Genomic DNA, 23948 nt, shown 5'->3' on the forward strand with positions numbered 1-23948 from the left:
CCATCATAACTTGAGACTAATATGTCCTGTTTGTCTCTGTTTCCCCTACAATGTCCTATACCCTGTAGGAGTTCAAAAATGTGCAGTGTTTATGCAATGAATTTATTCACATGGAAACATTTTGGCAGCACTAACTGGGAAATCTGTTAAGTATGAAGAAAGAAATTTGGAAGTCACACTAGTCATGTATGGTCATATTTTATATCTGGAAATATTTTAGTTGATGCAAAAACTTTAAGGTAATACAGAAATTATTTTGCTTAATACTAACTATCCTAACACATACATTTTTTGTTTTGTTATAGAATATAGAAAAAATAAACTGCTAGGTATTATCATAATTAATGAACTGTGAATAGACAGAAGGCATTGCTATTGAAACAGTTCTCCATTAGGGTTAACATAATGTCTCAGAGATGTGTGAGTGTTGTCTCTCCTTTACTCAATAGCACCCTTTTATACTCTGTTGCCTGGTGATCAGTCTACTGACTGTTAAATTAATTTAATCAAAGGTACAGCTATAAAAGAGAGGGATTTGAGGACTTTGAATCAGAAAGCAATAATAAATTTATTGTGTTTAAAACTAGTCTGATTCTCTCTCTTTTAATTATCTGATAGAAGTTTTATAGGTAATAAAAAATCGAATAGATGAGGTATGTTTTAATATTCTTCTCTTATACACAAAACATTGATAGCAAGTGAATCTCAAAGCCTGAACCTACAGAATTATTGATAGAATCCTGTATTAGGTGCTCTAAATTCCAGGGCTACTGATGAGTAATTATTTATTTATTATAGAACAATGCCCATTGGATTCACAAGGAAAAATAAAAATGAAGTTTAGAAACCTGAGTATAATAAAATGTACTTTTTGTTCAAAATGGTAGGCTAATCGTATGTGCTGTCTTCTATTTTCATGTCAAATCCTCTGACATGATAAAAGATTCATTTGTATATGTATACTCCCATATATCAAAATGCTTACGAAGACAAACCAACCAGAAACTTTGAGGAACTTCTGAAAATACAAAGCAGATGGGATGAACATAAAGACACTGTGTTTTAAATCACACAGAGGAATGACACCTAAAGTATCATGACCACAGTGGGGAATGCTAGAAACAGGCAGGAGGCCACCGATCACATAACAATATAGTTTGATTAAAAAATAGAAATTTCAGATTAAAAGACCAACTTCTTCAAATATCCCCTCTTTCTTTCGGGCAAAGTGCCAATCATGGGACTTTTTTCAAGTGGAAAATACAAAATGTGTCAGAGCAGTAATACTCTGGGGTAGTCATAACCGAGAGAGGCTGTCCATATCTCACCCACCTACAAACCTCTTTCTTTTTCAAATCGGGTTACAGAATGATTCACAGAAAAACTCACAAGTAACTTGCATATTTATATCAGATCATTTAAAAGGAAACATTCACTAAAAATGAGCACATGCTCAAAAATCAGAACACAGTAAGTACCAACACTGTGGCAGAGAGAACAAATTCAAGTCAAATACCACTGTAAGGAAAATTAATATGCTCGAAGGGTTCAGAGACTATCACATGCAAAAACAACCCATAAACCATTATTTTTAAACTGACAATTTCTGAATAAAAAATGTAAAGTGTATAATAAAGATATCAATAGATTGGCTAAATGGTATTCTGTATCAAACAAAATTTAAGCAAATTCATGAGCTAGAAGAGTGTTTGAAACATAAGGGACAAAGTGATGGAAGGTCTAAAAGAAATATTTTGAGCAATTGAGGATAAACCTAAAATTTCTACTATTTATTTAATAGATTTTTAGCAAAACATAGGGAGAAAAATTTCCTAGAACTGAGAAAAGCCAAGAGCCCTTTGATATTAAAGCATTACATGTGATAAGGGAATAAAACACAGTTAAAACAATGTAGCAATGTTTCAGAATACCAAGATGAATTTTAAATTTTTCTATAATTTATTATAAGTAGATTACCCAGAAGGAAGAGAGTCAGATCAGTGCCTTACTTCTCAGCACCCATACATAATTCCATAAAGTAGGATTGCCCAAGAGTTGAGAAAGAAATTGTATTTTTCCTTTCCTTTCCCTGCCTCTTTCTTTCTTCTTCTTCCTCTATCTCTTTACAGTTCTTTGTTTTGTTTTCATTTTTAAACATTTGGCATCCTATTAGTTAACTTCAATAGGAGTAGAACACCTGCGGTGCATCTTACAAGGGTACACGTGAAACTTAGTAAATGTAAAATATAAATGTCTTAACACAATAACTAAGAAAATGCCAGGAAGGCTATGTTAACCAGTGTGATGAAAATGTGTCAAACGGTCTATGAAACCAGGGTATGGTGCCCCATGATCACATTAATTTACACAGCCATGATTTAATAATTAAAAAAAAGACAAAAAAATGCTTGAAAAAAAAGAAAATATAAATTGATTAATATAAGTATAAGGTAAAAAGTTCAGGAAATAAAACAAAAGGATAAACAACAAGGAGAAAACAGAACAAATAAAAACATATAATATAGAAAACAAATGGGACTTGTTACTTCTGATCTCAACTTGTTGTTCCATGAAGGTAACTTAAAGATGACCTTTAGAATCACTTAAATATTTATGCATTTTGCTTATCGATAACCGTCTATACAAAAACCAGTAACAAAAGTAACTTGAACAAAGTTATAGGGCAGCGCCTATGGCTCAAAGGAGTAGGGTGCTGGCCCCATATGCTGGAGGAGGTGGGTTCAAACCCAGCCCCGGCCGAAAACTGCAAAAAAAAAAAAAAAAGAAAAAAGTTATTGAAAAATTATTGGAACTTCACTTCCAATAACAACATTGTAACAGGGACCAAATTTAACTTTCATCTTGCAACAACTAAAAAACAGGGCAAAATGTATGAAACAATAGTTTTTAAAACATTGAGCATCAGAACAGAAATACTTGAGATTTAAAGAAAAATGAGGAAAGTCTAACAATTGTCCTACTGACTGACTTGAGAGTATATTCAAGACACAGCAGAAAGAGGGTAATCTCAGGAGAAACCTGCCAAACTCCCCGACTGAAAAGAATAAAGCTCAAAAATTCATGAAGCAAAATCTGATAGAATTGCTAATGAAACTAGACAAATCTACAAATATTATTTGAAATTTTGAGAACACATAGGCAAACACCTTTCTATTTGGGGGTTAGGAAAATATTTCTTAGGCATAACACAATTCATAAAATAAAAAAGATAAATTGAACTTACAAATTGTATTCTCTCTGAAAAAATTATTGAAAAAAAGATGACAATCAACAAAAAGGGAGAAGAAACTTTATAAATCACATATTTGAGTAAGGACTAATATCTAGATATCTAAAGTACTCTCAAAATTCAGTAATAAGAAGATAGACCATTTTTTTTCAACTGGAGAAAAGAGTTGAATAAAAACTTCAACAAAGAAGATATATAAATGGCAAAAAAGCATATGAAAAATGCTCAACTATTAATTATTAAAGAAATACAAGTTAAAACTATAATGAAATAGTGGCTATTTGAACAGATAAAATTAAATATTGACCCAATTTGGTATGAATGTGAAGGGTCTATCACTCCCACCCACTGCTAGTGAGACTACCCAGCCACTTTGGGAAACAGTTTGTCAGTTTCCCACTAAGTTAAACATATATCTATCAAACAATCTAGCCATATTGCTTTTAGGTATTTACCCAAGGATAAAAACATATGTACCTACAAAGACTTATGCATGTATGTTTACAGCAGCTATAGTTGTAATAGTCCTAAATTGGAAACAACTCAAATGTCCATTAATAGGTGGAACAGAAAAACAAATTTGGTACATTCATATAATGAAATCTACTCAACAATAAAAAGTGGCAAATTACTAACATAAATGTAACAAGATTTTCAGTGTAAGAAAATGTGCTGTATCTACCATAGTTATGCCATTTGAAATTAAGCATTATATAGAATCACATAGGAACACATTGATTATAAGACAGATAATCATGAATAACCATCAGAAGTGGACAGAATTATCAGAGTTCAAAAGAGGAGCAGAAAATTTTGGGTTAGAAAAAATAGGAATGATTAAATAGAAAAGATATTTCAGATCGCCCTACACAGTATACTTTTTTTTTCATTTAAAAGATATTACATACTATAATGAAAAAAATTACAAAAGGAGTAAGATAAAACAATGTCAAAGACTCACTCCATAGTTTTATTAGTGATTTCTCTATAGTTTCTTGTCATACAATCATTTTTACTTTATTAAAGTATCAATTAAGACATGTGTATACTGAAAATCACAAATTAAAGATACAGAATTTCCAAGAGTAAAGTGAGTATGTTACATGATTATTGTAAAACATTCGGAAAAAGCAGAAAAGAATAAAAAAGAAGATAAAAAAACCCAACTCAGCCTACAAAACATCAGATAATATTTTGTTATATATTGGCATGTTTTTCACTTTCTATAACTTTTTAACATACTTGTTAAAAATGTTCTATCTTGTGCTATATACATTATTTCTACCTAATTATCCAAAAGCATTGACTGGTGTAAGAGAACATTTAAAGAGTTTGTTGATAACATCTATTCATGGGAAACCTGCAAATCTCTTGTTCTAATATTATAATTATTTTATTTACTGACTACCCCACTTGTGAAGGCACTGTTCTAAGTGCTTTGTATACATTAACACATACGAGCATTATTTAAAATGTTTTACAGATCAGGAACCTGGAGCACAATGATGCATAAAAGCATCATTGCTTTCATTGCTTGGCAAGAAAAACGTTCAATAGAAGGGTGATATTGGATTTGTCCATTTTATGACACAATGGACATATTTTTTTCCACTTTATGATTCTATTATGCAAGCAGTTTAATTTGCGGGGGATGAGACAGATTATCCCTGGTCATTGTTTCAAATGACTATCATGTATGAAATTATGCCTGAACTGGGTCAACAAATAGTTAAGAATGGTAGTTGCTATTATCTCCAATCCTTATGAAAACTTTGATATTCTACCTTCTTTTTAATCTTGCGTATCACTTTTGATTTCATTCTACATTTGTCAGCATTATCATCTGAATATAATCTTTCTTACTTTATGGTTGTTTATGCTTTCTTGTCCTAAATAAATCTTCTGATTTTGGTGATATTAATAGATTGCTTTCAAAAGTTCAATTTTGTCCTAAAAGTTCATTGTTTCCTTTACACCTTCAGGCTAGTGCTATTTCAGGCTAATGCTATTTTTCTTTGTTCTGTGTTTTTCTTTGCTTGTTTTAGTTTGTGTTTTTTTTAATTGGCATGTAATAATTGTACATATTTATGTGGTGCAGAGTGATATTTCAATACACATATACAGTTCATAAGTATCAAACCAGGGTAATTAGCATATCTATTATCTTAAATATTTATCATTTCTTTGTGTTGGGAACAGTCAAAATTCTCACTTCCAGATATTTGAAAATGTACAATAAATTCTTGTTTGCCATAGTCACACTACAGTACTGCAGAATAATAGAACTTACTTGTTTTATCTAGCTGAAATTTTGCATCCTTTAACCAACACTTTCATATTTTCCCTTCCCTTTCTCCTCACCAGCCTCTAGTAACAACTGTTCTATTCTCACCTTTTATGAAATCAACTTTTTGAGCATAGAAGATACTATGTTATGTAAAATAAGCCAGGCATAGAAAGATAAATACCATGTGTTCTGAATTCATATGTTCTGTAATATTTTTATTGGCCTATTGGTTTAATTCTCTTTACTACAGACCATAAAGACAGGTCTATAGACCTTGTAATTGGACCTCTGGGTTAATACATGAATATATGGCTAATAAACTCTCACATTATCTTTACTCCACTAACAGAGGATAATTTGGAAACCCTAGACCAAAGGATGCATCCCGGCCAAAGGCAGGAAAAAGCATTATTTTTAAAGGTCATTTTTGTTTCAGAAACACAGCACTTCTTCAAACTTTTAACTGTTTATCTGTATAACCAGAGAATACCTACCAAAGGCAGAAAATTCTGTTTTTTAAAATAGGCTTGTTAACGCTCCCCATATTACAACCACCCATAGACCTCTGGGCATAGCATAAAGGCAGAAGAAGAACAGAGGCACAATTATGTGAAATTTTATCACTTTTGTGAATAGGAGTATAGATACATTTTTAAGCATTGTTGTGAGAATATAGATATATTTTACTAAACTTAGACAAATATTTCTTTCTTTTAATATTTATCTGGATAGTATAATTTTTAAGATTAAGACTTACTCTTTGGAAAGCATATGTGAGTGTGTCTGTGCATGAGAAGGTTGTGTGCATATCTGTATGTTTGGAAGCTGCACACAGGCAGCAACATGTAAAGTCTGTGTTTCAGATATCCATTACTTGATGAACACTCTCTGTGGGCTAAACAGCACATGTACACTTTAGTGGTGAATCTCAACAGACTTGAACTATCAACAGCTCCTTGAAATAGTCCACAGATACTCCCCCTCCACTTTCCATGGATTTTTGCTAAATAAGATACTCATTTTGGAAAATGACCAGCCAGGGATTATGTCTCAGACTTTGCATTTGAAATAGTAGGTAGAAGTGAGGCAGAGCATGATGGCTGACGGGACAGACATTTAGCTCAAGTCTTCCAGAACAACAAGTGAGAGTGAGTAGGCTAGCTCATTCCCTGGGTGGAATATTGGTGTGGACAGGCAGTTCAGGGTGTGCAGAGAAGTGGCAGATTGCTGGACTTGGAGTGTAATCCAGAGCTGCAGAGACTGCCAGGAAAATTTCTGTGCTGCTGCTGAAGCTAAACCCCCACCCTCCCAATGGAGGATTACAATCCTCAGTTCATGGGGAAACTAGGAGTTGTGTGGAAAGATTGGTGAAGTGTGGACTCCTGAGCAGAATTTGGCGGCCAGATAGAGATGCTGTCTGGAGCAGCACCACCAGGGCTAGGTGGCAGGAGAGACACTCAGACGGGACAGATCCCGAATAAGCAGCAGACATGTTTTGAAATTTGGGAAATGGTGACTGCCACAGGCACCTTTCCGTATGGGCCAGGTGTGGTAATTTGAGTCTCACCTGCAGGCAGCCATCCTGCACCCAAAGCAGGCCCAGAATATCCTGCACTTCATGGGAACCATTGCAGAGAGAATTTGTGAAACCTGCCTGTGAAGATTTTTTGAGATGGGTGAAATCAACACTTCAGCAGGGTCTAAGTGCCAAGTGAGTAGCCAGGCGAAAACCAAGAACAGTGTAAGCCGGGAATCAGGTATAAGCCTGGGAACCACTCACAGCTCTACCTAGTGTCCAGAAAGTATATTGCAACATAAATAAATTCCTACTAAAGTTGATCGTGCGGCATATATAGAGTACTATAAATATATATACATATATATGAATAGTATTTTTGTTGTAGGTGCTTTTTTCTTTTTTCTTTGCTTGTTCTTTTTGCTCTTTTGTGTCTTTTCCTTTTCTTTTTTGTAGGAGCTATTGTTAAATTTTTGAAAAATTATTATTAATACTATTTTTTTTCTCATCTTCCCTTCTTATGGTTGCTGAGAGTGCTTACATCAGCCTATTTGAGTTTTTTTTTCTCTCTTTTTTGGATTTTTTTTGTCTGTTTGTTTATTTCAGATTATCTATTTATGTGTCTGGTTGCTTTTTTGTTTGTTTATTTGTTCATTTTGTTTCAACATGTCTTGTGTTTTGCTAAATCCTCGGGTTGGCTATTTTCCCTAACTCCAATTTTTACATTCAACAAGAATAAGGGGGAGAGAGGGTTGATGGCTGACTGGAGCCAGCTTTCAACAGAAGCTCCAGTCCACAGGGAGACATACGGCCAGAAAGAACCCAACAAAGCTGAAGGGTGGGAGCCAAGCTGAGAGAAGTGATAGATAATTGCACATCTTCTCTGCTGAGGCAAGCTGCGACTCCAAGAAAAAAAATTTCAGGTACAGGACTCATCCCAAAGAGGACGCGTGTCCATCCCCTCCCCCAAGAGAGTTGCTTGCTTGCTGTGGGATTTCTACTAGTGAGCAGTGAACTGAGGTTCGCTTCTCTCACCCCATCAGAATGACTTTCTGGAAGCTGGGACGCCTTCTCCAGAGAGTCTCTGTTGTGAGCCTAGGAATTCTTTTGTCTGGCAAGAAGTTTGAACAAATATTTTCCCTGCCACCTTGAACTTCCAGTGCACCCTCTCCTGCCCCCCACTGTGGTCTAGAAGTCCAAGCTGCGCAGACACCAGACTGTCTGCATTTCTTGGCTAGGACTGGGTGTTGCATGGATGGCAGCAGTGCAGCTACACTACAGCTACACTATATCTGTGAACCTGGTAACAGTGTAGAAAGGCACAGAGGGGAAGGTGTCTGGCCTGGCTCTGAGAATGTGCAACTCAGCAGTGGGCGGAGGCTTGGGTCTCTGCGCGACAGGTGGAGACAGAACTGTGGAGGCATGGAAGCCCAAGTGGAGATACCTTCCACCCAGCATCAGCATAAATAGAGTGATACCATGGGATCTAATTTTGGAGAGTCACCTCCCCAACTCTATGGACTGCCAGAGGGAGCCAGACCTTGCCTTATAGGGATACCAGAGCAGAAGGGGCAAGGGGGCAAAGGTGCAGTGGCTGAGGGAGAAATACATTTGCTGTCTGGATATCCTCAGGTTTAGAATGAGCTCAGGTGGAACACTCCCCAGTTGCCAATGAGTACCTGAGGCTTCATCGCCCCCTGCCAACTGGCAGAGGGTGGTGGCCAGCCTGAGGAGGTATTGATGTTACACTAACTCTGGCAGGTGCAAAGTCCTGGCACATTTGCTTATTGGACAGAACTAGGTCACAGAGACTGGGTTACCAGAGACTGGCGGTGGGATTACCAGAGACTGAGATGACGGGAGATTGGGGTTACCAGAGTCTGGTGGTGAAGGGGGAGGAAGGTGGGGAAAGAAGCATCAGCCACCTTGGTCCAAACCTTCTACTGGATGGGCCTTTCTGACTCCAGAGAACACCAAAGTGACCCACACGTGAGCTTCCAGTAGACCCCTGCTATCTAGTTACTAGAGACTTTTGAACTCTCCCACTAGAGAGTGAGTGCTGACTGGGACAATTGGTTTGGAACTCGTGAACTAGACAAATCACCCAAGGACCCTCCAAGGTGGTACCCTGGTTCTGTTATAATGGAAAGGTTTGATTTTCCTCTTCCAGTTGGTGCCTGGGGGTGGGTGGGTGGGTGTGATGTCATTGTTGATTATATTTCTCCACAGCTGAGACTTCAACCCAGAGTCACTGATTCACTAGAATTGGACAGAGATCAGCTGAATATAAGACAGAGCCACCTAGCCCCACCACAGCAAGCAGGTCTCCGGAGTCTCAGGAGGTAGTACTGTATGGTTCCATTGCAAAGCTGTAGGGGAAAAGCTGCAGTCACCAGTCCCAGCTCATTGGAAAAGGGCTGGTTAACCACAAGCCCAGAAGCTCCAAATAAAATTTCACCTTACCTGCTCATCTAGCGAAACGGTGAAAAACAATCATGGGGCAGAGTCAGTGGAAAAACTCCGGCAACATGAATAATCAGAGCAGATAGTATCTCCCAAAGAACAACAAAGCCACCACACCAGAGGATCCCATTTATAAACAAATGGCTGAGATGTCAGAAATCAAGTTTAAAATTTGGATGGCATGATTAACAGAATGGAAGTAAAGTTGGAATTAGAAATAATTCAAAAGTTGTCTCCAGAATTCAATTAATTCAAAGACAAAAATCGCCAAAGATTTTGACATTTTGAGAAAAGAATGCAGCCTTCCAAGATATGAGAAATACAATAGAATCCCTCAGTAACAGAATGGAGCAGGCAGAAGAAAGGATTTCTCACATCAAAGACAAAGGTTTTGAATGCTCCCAAATGCTCAAAAAGGAAAAGAAGTGGAGAGCAAAAATGGATCATTCTCTTAGAGAGCTCTGAGATAATTCCAAGAAAACTAATATTCACCTTATGGGAATTCCTGAAGGTGATGAGGTTGCTTCCAAAGGCCCAAATGCTCTACTCGAAGAGATAAAATCAAGGAGAACTTCCCACAACATTGCAAGAAATTCTGAAATTCTGAAATTCAGATAGCAGACAGTTTCAGAAGCCCAACATGACTTAACTCAAATAAAGCATCTCCCAGACATATTATAATTAACTTCACCAAAGTTAATGTGTAGAAAATTCAGCAAGCATCCAGACATAAGAAAACCATAACTTATGAGGGGAAGAATATTAGAATGACTGCGGATCTCTCTACTGAAACTTTTCAAACCAGAAGAGGATGGTCATCTACCTTCAACTTCCTAAAACAAAACAATTTTAAACCCAGGATCCTGTATCCAGATAAACTGAGTTTCATTTATGATGGAGAAATTAAATACTTTAATGACATTCACATACTGAAGAAATCTGCCATAACTAAACCAATTCTCCAGGATATTCTCAGACCCATCCTCCACAATGATGGAGCACAATGCTTTACCACCAAAGTAAACTCACTCAGAAATTTTTTATCAAATCCCAACTTCCACAGTGGTGAAAGTATTAAAAATGTCCACTGGACTTTTGAAAAATTCAACACCCAAAATATTACCAGGCTTATGACTACTCTCAATTAATGTGAATGGCTTAAATTGCCCTCTAAAGAGGCACAGGTTGGCTGACTGGATACAAAAATTCAGGCCAGATACTGTTGCATACAAGAATCTCATCTTACTTTAAAAGATAAATATAGACTCAGGGTGAAGGGATGGTCATCTATAATTCAGGCAAATGGAAATCAGAAAAAAAGCAGGTGTTGCAATTGTATTCACAGATACAATAGGCTTTAAAACAACAAAAGTAAGAAAATATAAGGATGGTCACTTTGTATTTGTTAAGGGAAACACTCAACATGATGAGATTTCAATTATTAATATTTATGCACCCAACCAGAATGCTCCTCAGTTTATAAGAGAGACTCTAACTGACATGAGCATCTTGATTTCCTCCAGCACTATAATAGTCGGAGATTTTAACACGCCTTTGGCAGTGTTGGATAGATCCTCCAATAAGAAACTAAGCAAGGAAATTTTAGACTTAAAATTAACCATTCAACAATTGGATTTAACAGACATCTACAGAACATTTTATCCTAACAAAACTGAATACACATTCTTCTCATCAGCGCATGGAACATCCTCCAAAATTGATTACATCTTAGGTTACAAGGCTAACCTCAGCAAATTTTAAAAAACAGAAATTATTTCTTGTATCTTCTTGGACCACCATGGAATAAAAGTTGAACTCAGTAACTACAGGAATCTGCAAATTGACACTAAGACATGGAAACTAAATAATCTTATGCTAACTGACAGCTGGTCATAGATGAGATTAAGAAAGAAATTACCAAATTTTTGGAACAAAACAATAATGAAGACATGAACTACCAGAACCTCTGGGATACTACAAAGGTAGTCCTAAGAAGGAAATGTATAGCATTGCAAGCCTTCCTCAAGAGAACGGAAAAAGAGGAAATCAACAACCTAATGGGACAACTCAACCAACTGGAAAAGGAAGAACATTCCAATCCCAAACACAGCACAAGAAAAGAAATAACCAAAATTAGAGCAGAATTAAATAAAATTGAAAATACTTTTCATTCTTTGAAAATAATTATACAACAGATCATTGAACCAAAAAGTTGGTTTTTTTCAAAAGGTCAATAAAATAGATAAACCTTTGGCTAACATAACCAGAAATAAAAGAGTAAAATCTCTAATTTCATCCATCAGAAATGATAGTGACGAGATAACTACAGGCTCTGCAGAAATTAAAAAAAATCCTTAATGAATATTACAAGAAACTTTATTCTCAGAAATATGAAAATCTGAAGGAAACTAACCAATACTTGGAAGCATGCCACCTTCCTAGAAGTAGCCAAGAAGAAGTGAAAATGTTGAATAGGCCTATATCAAGTTCTGAAATAGCATCAACTATACAAAATCTTCCCAAAAAGAAAAGTACAGGACCAGATGCCTTCACATCAGAATTCTACCAAACCTTTAAGAAGGAACTAGTACCTATATTACTCAACCTTTTCCAAAACATAGGAAAAAAAGCAGTACTAACACATTATACGAAGGAAACATCACCCTGATCCCCAAACTAGGAAACGATCCAGCAAGAAAATAAAATTATAGACCAATACCTCTAATGAATATTGATGCAAAAATATTCAACAAGATCCTAGCAAACAGAATCTAGCAACACATCAAACAGATTATACGCCACCACCATGTGGGTTTTATCCCAGAGTCTCAAGGCTGGTTCAATATATGTAAACCTATACATAGAATAAATTACATAAATAAATAAAAAACAAAGACCAAATGATTCTCTCAATTGATGCAGAAAAAGCTTTTGATAATATCCACCATCCTTTCATGATCAAAACACTTAAGAAAATAGGTACAGAAGGGACATTTCTTAAACTGATAGAGGCCATCTACAGCAAACCCAAGCCAATATTATATTGAATGGAATAAAATTGAAAACATTTCCACTCATATCAGGAACCAGGCAAGGTTGCTCATTGTCTCCACTGCTTTTTAACATTGTAAGGGAAGTCTTAGCCTTTGCAATCAGGCAAGAGAAGGTGATCAAGGGTATCCATATAGGGTCAGAGAAGATCAAACTTTCACTCTTCACAGATGATATGATTGTATACCTGGAAAACCCCAGGGACTCAACTTCAAAACTCTTAGAAGTGATCAAGAAATACAGCATCATCTCAGGTTATACAATCAATACTCACAAATCAGTAGCATTCATATATACCAACAATAGTCAAGCTGAACAAATAATCAAGGACTCTATTCTCTTTACAGTAGTGTCAAAGAAAATGAAATAGCTTGGAGTGTACCTAACAAAGGATATGAAAGAACTCTATAAAGAGAACTATGAAAATAGATCTGCCATTCAATCCTGTAATTCCTCTGCTGGGCATATACCCAGAAGACCAAAAATCACAACATAACAAAGATATTTGTACCAGAATGTTTATTGCAGCCCAATTCATAATAGCTAAGTCATGGAAAAAGCCCAAGTGCCCATCGATCCACGAATGGATTAATAAATTGTGGTATATGTATACCATGGAATACTATGCAGCCTTAAAGAAAGATGGAGACTTTACCTCTTTCATGTTTACATGGATGGATCTGGAACATATTCTTCTTAGTAAAGTATCCCAAGAATGGAAGAAAAAATACCCAATGTACACAGCCCTACTATGAAACTAATTTGGGACTCTCACATGAAAGCTATAACCCAGCTACAACTTAACAATAGGGGGAAGTGGGAAAGGGGGGGTGGGTAGAGGGAGGGGAATCGGTGGGATCACACCTGTGGTGCATATTACAGGGGTATTTGCAAAACTTGGTAAATGTAGAATGTAAATGTTTTGGCACAGTAACTGAGATAACGCCGGAAAGGCTATGTTAACCACTGTGATAAAAATGTGTCAAATGGTTTATGAAGTGAGTGTATGATGCCCCATGATCATATCATTGTATACAGTTATGATTTAATAAAAAAATTAAAAAAAAAGAAATAGCTGAAGATGTCAACAAATGGAAAAACATACCATGATGAAGGCTGGAAAGAATCAATATTGTTAACCGTACTACTCAAGGCAATCTACAGATTTAATGTAATCCCTATTAAAGCACCTCTGTCATACTTTAAAGATCTGGAAAAACTAGTACTTCATTTTATATTGAAAGAGAAAAAACTTCAAATAGCTAAGACATTACTCAGAAATAAAAACAAATCAGGTGGAATCATGCTACCAGACTTCAGACTATACTATAAATCTATAGTGATCCAAACATATAATATACCTATACTTATAGGTATACTATAAATCTATAGTGCCATGGTATTGGCACAAAAATAGTTAGGTAGATGTATGGAACAGAACTGAGAACCAAGAGATGAATCCAGACACTTATTGTCATTTTATCTTTCATAAGCCTGTCAAAAATATAAATTGGGGGAAGGACTCCCTATTTAACAAATAGTGCTGGGTGGATTGGCTGGAAACTTGTAGAAGACTAAAACTGGACCCATACCTTTCACCTCTAACAAAAATTGATTCTCACTGGATAAAAGACTTAAACTTAAGTCATGAAACCATAAAGATTCTTGGAGCAAGTGCAGGGGAAACACTTGAAGAAATTGGCCTAGGAGAAAACTTTATGAGGAGGACCCCCAAGGCAATTGAAGCAATACCAAAATTAGATTACTAGGATCTGATTAAACTAAAAAGCTTCTGCTCTGCCAAGAACACAGTAAGTAAAGCAAATAGACTGCCCTCAGAATGGGAGGGGATATTTGCAGATTACATTTCTGACAAAGGTCTGATAATCAGGATCCACAGAGAACTCAAATTTATTAATAAGAAAAAAATAAGTGATACCATTTCACTATGGGCAAGAGATTTGAACAGATGCTTCTCTGAAGAAGACAGGGGTATGGTCTACAGGTATATGAAAAAATGCTCATCATCTTTAATCATCCGAGAAATGAAAATCAAAACCACTTTGAGATACCATCTAACTCCAGTAAGAGTAGCCCACATAACAAAATCCCAAAACTACAGATGTTGGCATGGATGTGGAGAAAAGGGAACACTTCTGCACTGCTGATGGGAATGCAAAATATGTTCCTTTTGGAAAGAAGTTTGGAGAACATTCAGGGATCTAAAAATTGACCTGCCATTGGATCCTACAGTTCCTTTACTAGGAATATATCTAAAAGACCAAAAATCACTTTGCAAAAAAAAGATATTTGCACCAGATTATTCCTTGCAGCTCAATTCATAATAGCCAAGTCATGGAAGAAGCCCAAGTGCCCATTGACCCATGAATGGATTAGTAAATTGTGGTATATCTATACCATGGAATACTATGCAGCCTTTTAAAAAGATGGAGATTTTACCTCTTTTATGTTTATGTGGATGGACCTAGAACATATTCTCCTACATAAAGTATCTCAAGAATGGAAGAAAAAGTATCCAATGTACTCAATACTTCTATGAAACCAATTTATATTTACTCACACTTTCTTATGAAAGATAGATTACAACTATAGCCCAGGATGAATGAAAAAAAATAGAGTGGAAATGGAGGGGAGGAAGGAGGTTTGATAGAGGGAGGGTAAACAGTGGGACCACACCTATGGAGCATATTGCAAGGGTACAAGTCAAATCTATCAAGTATAGAACATAAATGTCTTAACACAATAATAAAGTAAATGAGGCAAAAGCTAAATTAATTAGTTTGATGTAAGCACTCTAAATTCTATTTAAAAATCAACATACTGTACCCCACATATGTATAAATATATTCATGATCTATGAGTATATGACTTAATAAAAAAAAAAGAATGAAAGAAATAGTAGTTGGAACCAAGGAATCAGGAGGTAGTGAAGAGTAACTCTGAGAGAATACATTCCTTTATTTATAATTTCTAGTTTATTATATTTTGTTATAGTAGCTCAAACAGACTAAGACACAGATGATCATTCCCTCTGCTTTAAATATTAAACCTTCAGGGACAATTTCACCATATTAATGTGGTAGCCCCATGGCTTTGTTTGTGAAAAAGTACAGCTACGTGCTATTTGTGAGAAAGCTTTTCCTTACACTTTGGTAAATCCTGTCTTCCTGAAATGTATGTATGTATGTATATATATAGATGTATATATTTTATTTGTTTATTTTGAGAGAGGGTCTCACTCTGTTGCCCAGACTAAAGTGCCCTAGCACCAGGCCAGCTCACAGCAACCTCAAACACTTAGGTTCAAGCAATCCTCCTGCCTTAGCTCCTGAATACCTGAAACTAGAGGTATTACCATAATGCCCAACTAATTTTTTTAATTTTATGGAGATATTCTTGCTCTTGCTCAGGCTGGTCTCAAACTCATAAACTCAAGGAATCCTCCCACCTCTACCTCTGCCTCTGAGTGCCAGGATTACAAGTGTGAGCCACCATGTCTGGTTGGAAATTTATATCAATTAGTCCTAGTCTCTTGGAACAACAGAAGACTACTCCTCTATATGACAATCCTCCTCATTTTGAAGATAGCTGCAAATTCCCCATAATATCTTCTTTGTGTAAGGTACACAGCTCCATCACTTCTACCAACATTCCTCAAATAACACAGCTCCCTAGTCTCCCATCATCCTTTTACACAATGCTGGTTGCTTACTGATTTAGCACTGAGTAGATACTAAGAAAGTTGAGATAATTATATATTTTTCTCTATCCATATTGATAAGCTTCAATCACACCAATTTATTCTATGAAAAGTAAAATTTCCAGTTAAATTCAGCTAATAGGCCTTGCACATCTACCTACTCTACAATGGGCACTTTATAAGAATCTTTAAATCTTTGAGGTTGTTTGCAAATTAAGTTTAGAGAATAATAAACATTTCATTTTATAGTCATTACCTCTCCAGGATCTGTCTATTTAATGGCTCTAATTTTTTTATATGTTATGTCATTTTACCCAAGAGAAAATCAACAGTAGGGAATAAGCAATAAGAAAGCAGCAAATTTGGTTCAAATAGATCAAACAACACTAAGGGTTTCATAAAAGTATGGCAAGAGCCTTCCAAATTTTCCCTAGAGGATTAGTAAGCATATTGAACAATTTTCTTGATTTTAATTTAAGCAATATTCCCATTAGATAGTCTACCTAATTAGGGCATTTGTTAAAAGTCCATAATGTTAATTCAATAAAGATAGTCCAATAACAGTTTGATTTCACATGTTAATATTGCACACTTTTTAGAAGTTGTTAAATAGATATTATTAAAAGTTATATCTATCACACTCCAACTCTGTTTCAACCAGCAAAACTACTTTTATTCATAATTATTCAATAAAGAGTTATACATGTACAAATCATTTAGAGTTATTTAGTATGCTGTGTACTTGGCTATTGTGACAGAATTAGAGCAAATTTTCTCAGGAGGAAATGAAGATGTGGTTTGATTTTTAGCTCAATAACTAAGAGGATGGTTCTTTATCTCCTGTAGTACCATGGGATAATGTGCACAAGACTTGGTTTGTGTTTTATATAACACCAAAATATTAAAATATTTCTAAATATGCACATTTGGGGCATTGTGAAGAGAAACAACACATGACACATTATTTAACTTTTTATGTGGCTATTTTAATAACCAAGTGGGTAATGACACACCTAGCTCCCTACTCTAAAGCCTTCTTGGTGCCTCAATTTTAAATACTTCTAATCTCACAACTCATTGATTTATATTTATTTATGAATTATGGGCATTCGCTACTCTACTAATATTCCATTATAAAAGAGCAGAAATAGAAAACTTTAGAGAATGATATGGACAATATTTTAAAATACATATTTGATTTTTATATTTTAATGATACATAGGTTTTTGTCTGCACCATTCATTGTGAGAACATTGTGACTGTGCAGTGCGATTGCCAGTGTCAGATTAGCATTTCATTTATTCCTCACTTGGCTTGGAAGAGATCCAACATGAGAAGTAGAATACCATCTCTTCCATTTTCCTTCTGTTTACTTGTATGTGCATTAATCTTTTATCTTCAATAAAGGCTTCTTGCAGGAACTAATTTTGAGAGAGTCAATTTAATTAAAATCTGAAAATATAATCCATAAGTATATTTTGCCAGGATGATGTGGAAACACAATGAGTTTTAATGCACAGAAAGTAAACAAAAGCATGAAGGCAGATCTGGATTGGGGTCCATGAACCTGTCGTTTGGGGTTTTATTTATTTATTTATTTTTAATTGTTTAGGATTCATTGAGGTAAGGAAGAATTAGGTTACACTGACTGCATTTGTTAGATAAAGTCCCTCTTATAATTGTATCCTTCCACAAAAGGTGTACCATACATTGTGACCCCTCCCTCTACCTCTCTCTCAACTTGTTCATTCCCCTACACCCACCCCTTGTATTAGCTCATCTACTGCATTCATATGGGATAGAGTACCTCAGATTTTTGATTCTCCATTCTTGTGATGCTTTACTAAGAAGAATGTGTTCCACCTCCATCCAGGTTAATATAAAAGATGTAAAGTCTCCATGTTTTTAGTGACTGAATAATATTCCATAGTATACATATACCACAGCTTGTTAATCTATTCCAGGGTTGGTGGGCATTTAGGTTGTTTCCACATTTTGGGGATTGTAAATTGAGTTTCAATAAACAGTCTAGTACAAAAGTCCTTGTGGCAAGAGGATTTTTTTTCTTCTGGGTAGATGCCCAGTAATGGGATTGCAGGATCAAATGGGAAGTCTAGTTTGAGTTCTTTGAGGATTCTTCAAACTTCCTTCCAAAAGGGTTGTATTAGTTTGCAGTCTCACAAGCAGTATAAACATGTTTCCTTCTTTTCACATCCATGCCAGCATTTGCAATTTTGAGATTTTGTGATGTAGGCCATTCTCACTGGGGTCAGATGATATCTCAGGGTGGTTTCGATTTGCGTTTCTCTGATGATTAGGGATGATGAGCATTTTTTTCATATGTTTGTTAGCCATTCATCTGTCTTCTTAAGAAAAGGTTCTATTCATCTCTCTTGCCCAGTAATCTAAGAGATTGTTGGCTTTTTTCATGTTGATTAATTTGAGTTCTCTGTAGATCCTACTTATCAAGCTTTTGTCCAATTCATATTGTGCAAATATCTTTTCCATTCTGAAGATTGTCTGTTTGCCTTGACTGTTGTTTCCTTAGCTATACAGAGCTTTTCAGTTTAATTAAGTCCCATTTGTTTATTTTCATTTCTATTTGAGGATTTTTTATTGTTTCATGCCTTAGACTTAAATCTTTTATCCATCTTGAATCAATTTTTGTAAGTCATGAGAGATGCAGGTCCAATTTCACTCTTTTAAATGTGGTTATCCAGTTCTCTCAGCACCACTTATTGAATAGGGATTCCTTTCCCCAGTGTATATTCTTGTTTGGTTTATCAAAGATCAAGAGGCTATAAGATGTTAGTTTCATCTCAGGGTTTTTGTATTTGGTTCTAAATGTCAATGTCTCTATTTTTGCACCAATGCCATGCTGTTTTGATCACTATGCCTTGTAGTATAGCCAAAAGTCTGGTAGGCTGATACCCTCGGCTTTGTATTTATTAGTAAGAATTGCCTTGGCTATCCAGGGTTTCTTCTGATTTCATACAAAATGAAAAATTATTTTTTTTCCAATTCTTGAAAGTATGACAATGGTATTTTAATGGGGACTGCATTGAATCTGTAGAGTGCTTTGGGTAGTATAGACATTTTCACAGTAGTGATTCTGGTCCACCATCTTGTTCTGACTGAATTTGTATTTTAAAGTAAACTCCCCAGCTGTTTCTTGATTCCCAGACCACATTCTGAGGTACTACTTAGATTCTAGGATCAATCAAGACTTTTGACTAACAGAAATCTCAAGGTGAGTGCTGGGGTATCTCACCACCATGGAAAATTTGCTTATAGTCCTGTACTATTTTTGCTCTTCAATAATAATAAGTGGATTTTTTTTCCTCCCCACATGAAAACAAGGGAAACCTAATATATTAGTCTAATAAGGTTTCTTACCTTCACTCTCTTCCTCTATGTGTGACCACAGTCTGGCTAGTGACTGCATATTATTTGTTACCTACTTGCTGTGTTCTGTGATGCCTCCCACTTGGTGAACTTCCATGATGCTAAAACACTCCCTGAACCCCACCTGCTGAGGTAGAAAAATGATCTAACATGCTTAGATTTCTAACATATGAAAGGCTGGATTTTAGGCAATTTACATTAATTATTTCAAGTACCTCTTATGATAATGCTGAGGTAAACTCCCAAAGAGGTATACCCTTATCTCCACTTTACACAGAAATTAATGTAGTAGGTTCAGGGAGCTTGAGCTTGAATAGCTTGGTTAAGATTACTCCAGCAGTAAGTGTAGAGCTAGAGTTTCTAATATAAGAGTTTTTGTTCTTTCTAAGTAAAATTCTGCCTTCCCATTAGTCTTTCCCCTACCTGAGGAGTCCTAATGCCCACTTATCCTTTGTGTTCCCTTTTAAGCCTTTCACAGGAACAAGCTCTTTTCTGATATAATTCTGAAATAAAGAGATAAAAAGCTGGTAACAGAGAAGTCTTATATCTATGAACTCTGATTTTTTCTTCTGATTATCATAAGACACAAAACATTTACTTCTATGTTAGACATTCTTCAAATTTAGAAGGGTAATATGGTGACTACATATGTCTTGAAAGGAAAATGAAATCCAGTCTCTTTACCACAATTAAGTGTGGTTATTTCTAAATAATAAAAAAAATAATAAAAATAACAGAGGAAAAAATATCATAAATTTTATGTCTGAATTCAAGTCCACCCCTCATCAAAAAGAAAAAAACCTGGATAGGCTATTTTCTTCCTTAGACTTCAAAAACATGGTCTGTTAAATGCAGATTATACTATACATATTATAGAATTATTGTGGCTAAATTATAGCAGATATACTGAGTTGGTTTTACTCTTTAGCAATTTCTATGTCTAAATTAGAAAAAAAAGGACTTTAACTGCCTCTTCTCTTAAAAACAACTCCCTATATTTTCATGTCAAGTGTTTTAAATTTATTACAACCAAAGTCTAGCCTTATGGGAAACTAAATAAATAGTCCTTTCTCTTTGCCTAATAATTCGCTGCATGTAGAAAACCCATTTTAATAACCAAGGGAACATGGAAGAGTCAGCAGAAATACTAATTATTAAAATGCTCAGGAAAAATAAAATGGCATGGGAGATTAATAATTAGTATTAAATCCCAGGACAAAAAGACCACAATATATGGAGAATTGTCAAGAGCCAGGTCCCGTTTCCTGAGAAACAGGTCCAAAAGTATAATATATACAACATGTAACAAAAAAGGATCACAAAATATTACCTGTAAATAGTGCAAAGAGACAAGGAACTTGTTATTAGTAGGTATTGACCGTGTGACATGGGTACTGCCATTTGAATGAGATGACAAATTATGCTCAGCAACACAAGCACACACACAAGCACACACGCACAGACTTTATCATTAAAAGAACTTCATAAAATTTAAACATGATAATCCAAACGTTTACTTCTTAGAGTACATAAAATGCCATTTTTATCAAGATGTCTATTTTCATTTACATATCACTGTCATTCTTAAGCTTTATCATTGTTTAATAAGTTACAGGAATGAAATTAATCCACTGAGCTACATGCCAGGCTTTCTTGCAGCCAATAAACTTAAATTTTGTATCCAGTGCTAACTATGACCCTATTGTGATTCCCTTTCCTATTTTATGAAGAAATAAGCTGAAAGATATTTCTTGATTTGCCCAGGGTAACACAAACTACCAAGTTCTAATAGACCTCAAATCCATCTTCTTTCCAATACATTAAACTATCTAATTTTATTTGTTAACTGTATTTGTGTCTTATAAAGAAAATTTGTATCATAAAAAAATTGTGGAGACAATTTGAACAGAAATTTTTGAGTAAAGGTGTTCTATAATAATCAGGACAATGTGAAGAAAGTGAAACTCTAAACCATGACATTAAGTCATGTCAGAGGAGTATTTCTAAAAATTGTTGAAACAAGTCCTTCCATCTCACATGTTCTTTTTACAATAGAATTTTGTTATTACTCATCCAATTGTTCACTTCTCTTATATCTGGGCTGGTTATTTGACTTGCATTGGTCAAAAGATTTTGACAGATGACCTTGAGTGGACTGGCCATACAAACCTCTCTAGGAGAAGATGACTGTGTTCTTTAAAACACTTCAAAATCATTGGGAGAAGGCCACAGCCCAGCTCTGTCTGCTGACATGGGGAGGCCACTGGCTGCCCATGTGATATCCTGCTAAGGAGAGTAGCTTGTTGAGAAGCTCATGTGTTTGGTAATTAATTCATTCCTCCCAATGTGGAAATAAAGAAGGCAACTCTCTTTCTCAATCCTGCAAATTGTAGAGGCAAAGCCAGAACTCTATTTGAAAAAAAAAAAAAAATGCTGCCCCAATTTTGCATGTGACTATCATTATAATAGATTATGAGGGACAAGCCAGAAGCTCATAGAATTGATGGTAAGCACAGATGTGATCATTGTTGCTGGAGGCGATGAAACTCTGCAGGAGATTGCTACTGGAATTCTTTGAAGAATAGATAAGCTACCTTCAGTAAGATTCCCACTGGATTTGTACCACTGGGACCAGGAGTTTAAGTCATGCCTTCTTTGCCAAAAGTGGAAACAAAATGTCATATGTTGTGGATGTGGGATATCAGCATTTGTGGGTGAGCAAACTTGGAAACGAAAAATTTATATGTATGGTATAATTTTTTTGAGTTTTGACATCCTGAAACTTCAAATAATTAAGGGAAAGATCTAGATCAGAGTTCAACCTTTCAGTTCCTTGGAAGTTTCTCAGTTGAATTATGGAACTCTGATAATCAAATAATCAGTTCTCAGGTCAGGTATAGAGGTGAATATTTGATGTTCTTTTGTCAGTTATGAAGATAGTGTTCTTGATGCAAACTGTTTTCGTGCTTTTATATTGTTAGATTTCTTGTTGTTGGTTTTTTTTTGGGGGGGGTTGGTTGTTTGTTTGTTTTTTGCAGTTTTTGGCCGGGCTGTGTTTGAACCCGCCACCTCTGGCATATGGGGCCAGGGCCTACCTCTTTGAGGCACAGGCACTGTTCTATATTGTAAGATTTTTAGCAAAGACAGATTTACATTGATCATTTGTCTCCTTAAAGAATATATGATGACAAATATCAGTTCTCCTTTGAAGATGAAATTAATAGCTATGATTTCATTATCTCAATAACATAAACAGCCAAAATGACTAAACATAGTTTTTGGTACTACCTACAGTAGTAGCCAATAGGGACAAAGTAGAAAGGGAAAGCAGTATAGCCCTGCCATCTGAGTTAAATTTCTTTGAGTCTCATGATGTCTTCAGGAGTCAGGCAAATTGTTATTCTTCTTCTTCTTCTTCTTTTTTTTTTTTCTTGAAAGCATTATGTAAACAATGGTCTATACTTTCAAGTAAATAGGAATCTTGGGGCAGAGCAAGATAGTAGACCAAAAGGATTGTTCAGTTGAGCTCTCCTAGAATAACTGGGGAAAAGGAGAGAACCTAGCCATACCTGGTGTGGGATCCTTACCCAGAGGTATAGCACAGGGAGCACAGTGAGGAGGTGGTGAGCTGGATACAGTTTATGATGGAAGCAGTGGGAAGCAGTGGAAATCTGATGAATTAGTCAAGTGATTGTGACTGGCTGGGTTTGGATGGCCCCCCACAGAGGTCCAAGATAGGAGGAAGCCTTTCCAGAGTTTTCAGTCATTGGGGGAAGCTGCATGTTGAGTGGAAAGCTTGGAAGAGTGGGAAGACTTGAACAGGATACAGCAACCAGAGTCAAATGCTGGCTGGAGTGAACTTGCCATAGGTTTGGTGGCTGGTTAGGCAGCCAGACTGAGAAGGTCTCCAGTGGCTGGGGGCTGCCATTGTGAGAAGGTCACGAGAAGATCTGAGCATGGGCCTAAAGCATGGCTATCTTAATTGTCCCTGCAGGGATCAGAACTCCACTCTTGGGACAAGCTGAAAGACTCTTATATCCTACAGGAACTGGAGTAAGAGGGCATGGTGAGACCTGCCACTGAAGGATTCTTGTGAGCTTTAGGATCCCAACCCACCAGGGTCTGAATGCTGAGGAAACAATCAGGTGATCACCAAAGGCAACTGAGTTTGGAATAAGGATCATAGAGGTTGCTGGCAGTGCTCTGTCTCCCCCCAAAAAACACAGCACCACCTGATGTCCTGGGGACATCTTGT

At 36.0% G+C, this 23948-nt stretch overlaps 1 pseudogene; it reads left to right on the plus strand.

Moving 5' to 3' along the window:
* The first annotated feature begins 21876 nt into the window (after window positions 1–21876).
* Window positions 21877–22449, plus strand: LOC128584302 (acylglycerol kinase, mitochondrial-like; annotated as a pseudogene).
* The last annotated feature ends 1499 nt before the right edge of the window (window positions 22450–23948 follow it).

This window comes from Nycticebus coucang, chromosome 4 (genome assembly GCF_027406575.1).
Source record: "Nycticebus coucang isolate mNycCou1 chromosome 4, mNycCou1.pri, whole genome shotgun sequence".
NCBI classification, from domain to species: Eukaryota; Metazoa; Chordata; class Mammalia; order Primates; family Lorisidae; genus Nycticebus; species Nycticebus coucang.